Source organism: Mixophyes fleayi, chromosome 5, assembly GCF_038048845.1.
Source record: "Mixophyes fleayi isolate aMixFle1 chromosome 5, aMixFle1.hap1, whole genome shotgun sequence".
NCBI classification, from domain to species: domain Eukaryota; kingdom Metazoa; phylum Chordata; class Amphibia; order Anura; family Limnodynastidae; genus Mixophyes; species Mixophyes fleayi.
The window spans coordinates 171,352,670-171,360,438 of NC_134406.1; positions in this window are offsets into that span (position 1 = coordinate 171,352,670).

Below are 7,769 nucleotides of genomic sequence, written 5' to 3' on the forward strand. Positions count from 1 at the left end.
TCAAGCAACTGGCCTTCATTGCAACGGCCATGCCCCCCGCTCCTAAACATTCTGGGGCACCCAAGCTCTGGGAAGCAGCCCTCTGGTTGCATTGGGGCACTTCACAACACTTATTTGGCATTCTTAATGGGCCCCTGCAGCACCTGCCGCATCCCCCTTTATTCAAGTGGGTGTTGGGGGCTACTGTGGGGTCTAAATTCCCTAATTGAGTCAAACTTTTATAGCCCTGCAGTATTAGCCATGCACCACCCTCTGCCCGGGATCCGGAACCACACACTTATCTTCCCAAGCCTCAACTTAACAATGGCCATATTTTTCTTAAGTCCGGGAAAGAGTCTTAAATAGACTCTGCTCCCCACGTGAGGCTCGCACAGTCAGGGCTGGTGCTTTTGAACTGTGTGCCTAAACTCCGCAACCCCTCCTTTGACGCGGCTGTCTGTGTCACTGCCGTCATGTTAGGTGAGGCAATAGGATCATTAAATTAAACATTCCCCTGGTAACCTTGCCTGCCGTCACTGGTAGGCAGGACCTAATAATGTGCTACACCATCAATATCAGTTGGTACTTACACTTGCCCTGTAGCTGGTGCAAATAATACATCTGAAACCAAGCGTACTTATTAGCAATCAGGACTTGAGTCAGTCGCACCCAGTGGCAGATCGTCCATTGGTGCAGCAGGTTCTGTGCACCAGGGTCTATGGAGATAATGGGGCTCATTGTATGGCAGATGCAGATGGTAGGAGTCCCTGGTTCCCTCCTCTCTGCACCAGGGTCCACAGCTCGCAGGTTCCACCTCTGGTTGCATCAGTGCTAAAACAATCTCAGCATGCCCTTGCAGTACATGCCTACATTAGTCAAATGCTTTCCTCCCTCGTTCCACTTCTAAAGTTGTAGGCTGCTGTGTCATGATATTACATGCAATTGTGTTCATTGGCGTAAAGTGTATTTCTGGGAGTGCGCAGAGCAATTTCAGTTGCTGCACGCAAACAGACTTACAGTATATCCGAACATGGTCAAGCCCTCTATTTTCATCTACTCTCGAGAACTATTTCAAATGGAAGATGCCTTCTTCTTCTGTTTTAGATGTGAAATGTAATCCCATGATCATACTATATTACAGGTCACATTTTGCATCTGTATGTACAGTATATGTATATTATCAAAGAAACTACCAACATTATCCCAAGAAGAAAATTACATTGCCTGTACAACTTAAACGTAACATGTATTGGGCCTTTTTTTATGAACCTGAAGATAATGCCCCCATGCAGAGCATGCTATTTTGCATACATGAAATGTGGGATTTCAAGTCTGCATGATCATCCTCATGGTAAAACATCACTGCAAATTCCTGACTTCTATCCCATTAGGACCACCCACTTCATGAAAGTCAACTTTCCCATTTTTCTCCTACAAAATTGTTCAACCAAGCTTATTTTAAAATAAATCATGACAGTGAGAGGACACCATGGTTGTCATTAATGAGCATTTAAATGTTTTATTAGATTGGTTAATTAAATGTGCTTAGAAGTGCACTTTACCATTAAAACGCTTCTGGAAGGTGTAAAAGTCATCCTCTTGATAGTATAGCACAACGCCCAGTCTCTCCCATCATGTAGACTTTGTGCCCTCTGTAAAATGCGCTCTCTCCATCCCATGATCCTCATTTGAATATCTTGACCTGCAAAAAAAAGTCTACCTGTGCTTAGTCTGCACTACGGAATCCCCAACCAGCTCCTCCCATCAGAGGGCACAACAATTTGCAACACAGCAAGTCAACATCTTTGCCTGCAAATCCATGTGATTCTGTAAATAAATGGCTGCATTCATGCACAAAACAAGCACATGACATCGGTTGGATGCGATCTTTCGACACTGAACCTGTCACCAAAATGTTGACAGTCAGAAATGTCATCAGGTTCAGTGTGTCTACGTGATTAAAATGACGTCATTGTGACTACCGACAGGTAGTATGATCAAGAGTCACAATGTTGACATTCAAACGGCAATGTCAGAGCCAGCCACCAGAACCGCCGGCACAATACAGTTAATAGATAACAAAAACAAAACAGTGTGCCCCCACCCCAAAAACACATTAACAGAAGATATAAAGCTGCCAGATCCTAGCATATAATTTTATGGAGAAGCATGGATTACATGTGAAGAACCTGGATGTTGGTGAGAATTACGGGAGGAGTGTATTTATTTATTTATTTATTTATTTCAAATAAAGTTATTTTTCAAATGGGGTGTGCATTTTTTTTTAAATTTTTTTGGTGCACTACAGGTCCTAACAGGCTCTGGGTCCCAAGGCATGCTGGCACTTGCGGTTCCCCAAACACCAGCATGCCCAAACTGTTAATGGCAGTCTGGGCTTTCTGGAACCTGTAGTGCACTAGGGACAAAATGGTGTTTTTAACATTGAATATTTTTTATTACCCTGCTCAGGGGTGTGGGAAGAGCCCTCATGCTTTTAGCACGTTGCTTGGTACCGCTAGGGGTTCCTTTTTTTATTTTTTTGCAGAATTCATTACGACAGGGAGACCCACACTGCTGGATCCCCTGCTATAGAGCCACCAAAGCAAGCCGAGTGCTGGTAACAGTGAAATTAAGGGGACCCCATGTTTTTTGTCCCCCCGATTTTGCTAGCACCAGCCTAGGCTGGCAGCACTAGGGTTGAGCAGGGTTGTTGTTTTTCTTTGGGGTGGGGGGCACGTTGATTTTTTTTAATGTGTTGACTTTTTATTTATTCATTTTTTACTATATTATTTACTGTTTTGTACAAACTGTACATAATCTCCCAGTTTGCCCATATTATACACTTATGTAAGTTCCTGCCCTGGAATTCAAATCTCCCTCTGTTACTGTTCAGTGATCTCCTACTGATCATTACACCTATTCCTCTTATCAGTTGGTGCACATTTCTGCTCAACCACAAACATCTCCATCTTGCTCCATAAAGCCATGAACTTTGGGGGACGGCTTTACAATGTAGGCCTTTCTCTGCACTATGCCAAAGCTAAGACTTGTAACTCTGACCCTATCCATTCATGTTCAGTTCTCCTGTTTGCAACTAAAAAGAAAATAAAAACAATCAAAACCCTGCAGATATAATATTATATATCTTTTTTTTCCAGTTTTAACATTTTAAATCCATATTGTAGCACATACATATCCTAGTGATATAAATTGTACTGTGTTTTTTTAGATATATTAGCTATACTTGATACATTCTATGATGATGGCCAATTATGGACATGGTTGAAGAATAAAGTTTGGGAATGTTTAGTAGATATTGCCAATTTACACATTAACTTGCAGAAACATCTTATAATGGCTACAGTTTTATGTTAGTGTCACTTTTCACTTTTGTCAATATCTAGTGTCCAAATCTGTTGGGTCAGCTTTTCAGTAGTTGAAAAATCACCCCTGGGAAGGTCAACAGAATTAAGAAACTGTTCAATGCTGAATGGTGTCAAATATCATATTGTGTTTGTCTATTTTCAATAACATTTAATGTTTCTGTTAAAAAAAAATATTCCCAATAAAATGTTCACAGTAGAGATATTATAAACATAGTAAACAAATTGTCTCTAGCTATCCGGAAATGTTTCAGATACTGGATGCCACAAGTAATTAATACCGTTTGAATTTTCTGGACAAATCAATTGCAATTGCAGCAGGCTTGTTGAAGTAATGCAGCCTAATATTCCCAAGGTGTGAAACCTCCAACTTATTCTGACCAAACCTGATTAAATTCTCATTATTGGCCTCAATGTATCCAATAAGCAATCACTGCTTCTACTGCTGTCTCCATGTTAATTATTTAAACTGTATCCAATTTAACTTTGGAAATCAAAAGCCTGCATCTTGTTAATAAACTAAAGGTAGGCTCTTTGCTAGCTAGGATGATTACATAAGATACTGTACATGGAAAATAAATCACAAATTGCTAATGTACTGACATTAGAGGTATATTTACAAAACTGCGGGTTTGAGAAAGATGAACATGTTGGCAATAGCAACCAATCAGATTCTAGTTATTATTTATTTAATCCATTCTACAAAATGACAGCCAGAATCTGATTGGTTGTTATTGCCAACATCTTCACTTTTCAAACCTGCAGTTTAGTAAATATACCCTTTAGACCTCATACACATTGGCGTTTGTTTTGCACTACAAAAAGCAAGAAGAAAGGCCAATGAATCAGCATGTCAAACTTACTTAACATGTGGTTGTTAATTGTGTTTTAATTTGCCTTCAGTAGGTCATTGGAAGTTGCCTAGGCTCCTATAATGTGCTCCCTTGCGATAAATGCAATTGAATGTAGCAGACAGTGTTTGGAAAAAGGTAAAACACAATGCTCCCAAGTGCAAGTAACACCGTAAGTGGACATCATGGGGTTTTGAGGCCTAGAGCTGTGTAACTTACTTTGTAATAGTAATAAAACGTAACAGCAGCTGTTTGAAAATGAAGCAAATTTAAGCTACTTCTATTCAACTGTGCAAGATATTATAAAAAAAGAAATAGAAAATATATATGTGGGCTTACTCCTATTGGCTGAACAAAACAAAACAGCAGAAATTATGTTCTCAATAGGTATATTACAGAGCACTTGTCTAAAATCCCCATTGACTACTAAAGTGGCCTGGCAGCTCTAGAGTTTATACAGTCAGCTTTGCAAAAGCAGCCATAAATAACTATAAATTGTGTGAATATAAACTATGCCATTTTTTATCTGCTGTTTATTTATTTTGCAATGTGTATTCACAAGTGCAAATTACAAATGAAACCATACTGTGGGGGAATAACTTAGACTTCTAACATATTTTGTTACATACAGGACCAAAGGGCAGACTTTTTATTGAGAATATTACATATTTTCTAGTCAATGATATACAAGATAGATAGATAGATAGATAGATAGATAAATGTATGATCTGTAAAACGTCAGAAAGACAAAAAAGAATATTATTAGTATGCTGCTCAGTAATAATATAATACACACAGTCATGATCACCAAGTACCTCCTCCTGTTGAAATTGGTGTTTATTAACTGTAATTTAGTATATTTTTGGCATAGTAGTCCAATTAGGTAAAGTATCTTACCCAATTCCAAGCATTCCAGATAATAGATTCCTGCCTCCTAATCCTCTCTCTCTCTCCCTCTCTCCCACTAAGTGATGCCCCTTCAATGCCAAGCATACCAGCAACAGGTGTTCATGGCATTGAATGCATGCTTTTATGGGAGGGTATGGGGACTGGTGGTGGCCCAGCATTTGCAGCCCCCCGATTTGGAACACCCATAAGTTGGGAGATATCAATAAAGAAGTGTGAAGAATTATGCAAATATCAATATCAATGCTCCAATCTACTCCAATTTTCTCCTGGATGCTAAAAGAAACATTCCTTGGAAACCAAGCTTAATGTTTCTCTCCAACAGTATAGCTTTCACTTACAGGGAAAAATCGCTAATACTGAATTCATTGAACATCATAAAATTGTGCAATGTATGGCAACTTTTAATTATACATTTTATTAGGTACCCATTCATTTAAGGCAGCTTTATAAATTAAGTGCTCCTCTAACCCTTACATTGCCATTAACATAGGATTTATATCAATGTCTGTCCCATTAATGTAAATAATACGTTGATCGGCATCAAACTGTTATGAGCTGTGGCCAACTTCAGTGAACCGGAAGGCATCTCTCCAAGCATTTTAATGGCACCCCGGTGACAGCAGGTTCTGGGTTCATTTGTGGCTATAGTATGTCAAGTTGCGTCCATCTATTCAGATATGTTATTTGTCATTTCTATTTGGAATTCTGCAGGAAAGAAGATTCCCACTGGATATGTAAAACAGTAAAAGTCTACATTTGACAGTAAAAGTCAAGTTTGTATTTCATTTTATATTTTATATTGAAAAGCGACTTTCACATTCACTACTAGCACTGTGAAGACACTAATGTTTCTTGTTTATATGACACTTCATTACATTATGCTGTGTACATATAGGGTAATGCAACTTGTGCATTTATAAGTAACACTGTGAGTTTGCAACAGGATTTCAGGTAGAAAATCAATCAAACTCTAAATTAGGTCAGGTTAACAAGTGCACATTATTGGTATCTCTGCAAACATTAGAAGAGAATAATCCTCCCCAAAAATTATTTTTTCAAACAATTTCCACAGTTTTCCCACAAAATACCCATATATTAGAAATATATGAACCCATCTTAGGTGCCAAAAAAGTAAAATTTGGTCCGCCAAAAAATAAAATCTACATTAAAATGTGAAAAATGTTAGAGACTCCTGAGGTAATATTTTGACATGAACCCATCCATGGCTGTGAAAAGGATAGCAGTAGTGATGTGTAACAGATCAGGGGGTAAATTTATCAAGCTAAGAGTTTTCCGGCGGGTTTGAAAAACCAATCAAATTCTAGCTATCATTTATTTAGTACATTCTACAAAATGATAGCTAGAATCTTATTGGTTGCTATAGACAACATCTCCACTTTTCAAACCCACTGGAAAACTCTCAGCTTGATACATTTACCCCCAGATGTGAATCTTTTCACACTCAATTGAAACTGTAGTTCACGGACGCCTCCAACACAAATAGTTTTGAATAGTTTAATATATGTTTTTTCCCCATCTAACAGAAGCAAAGTAATTTAAAAATCATTTTATTATCAAGTAGGATAAATTAAGTTTGTTTTTAACAATATTGTGGAATTACCTTTTAACAATATTGTGGAATTACCTTTTAAATGAAAATGTGAACAAAGGAAGACAAGACAAGACAGAATAGATAAATCAGATTAGAAAATAATAGCAATAGTAATTACAAACACTAACAAAAGTGTACTTTCCAAAAGGAGAATAAAGCAACTATTGAATACTGAGCAATCAAGTTCTATACTGTATAAAGCTGGCAAAAGTACATGCGGTATCTGCTGACTATGTATTAAATGTATTTGGGACTGCAGGTGCAGGTTGGCCTTGCTATGTGAATTTGTCTGGCACTACCATTACATAGCAGGGGCAACATACTATATGGTTTGGCACCTCTGGTAGATGCCATAATATGTGTATATGAATATAATGTAGAGGTGTGCGCTGACCACAGTGTTTTGGTTTTGGATGTGGTTTTGTTTCTAAAACGTCTTCTTGTTTTGGCTTTGTTAAAGATTGTGGCCCAAAATCAAGAAAGGTTTTGGTTTTGGATCTGAATTTAATTCACAATTGTGAAAAATGCTATATCACTATTTATAGCATTAACGGTCATTTACAGTCTATTTTATAATGATCTCTTAACAACTGTCCAAATTTTCACCAATTTTGGCCAAAGTATTGCTGACTGCTGGTCCTCTCCAATGTGTCACACATGCTGCCTAACAATTATCTACATGCTGTATCTTGTTTTTTTAAAGTGCAAATGTAATTGATGTAGACATATTTGATGAAGATGATGATGAGGGTGATGATAGTATTGTCATTTGTCACTATTAAGAAAGATGACCAGTGACCACTGTTATTCAAATGCCCATGTTTCATTTGTAAACATCCCTGTCTATTCTCCAGATCAAACAACCAAAATGTTGGCTTTTGTGGGGGTCCAAACAAATCAAGCACTTTAGCCCCAAAAGTGGCAGTCCCTGTTGTTGAAATGCTTGGGATGTTAAACTATGTGCATGTCCTTTTCAACATATGGGTGTGCCCAAGGACAATGCCATCTTGACTTGCACTATTTAACATTGTGCCC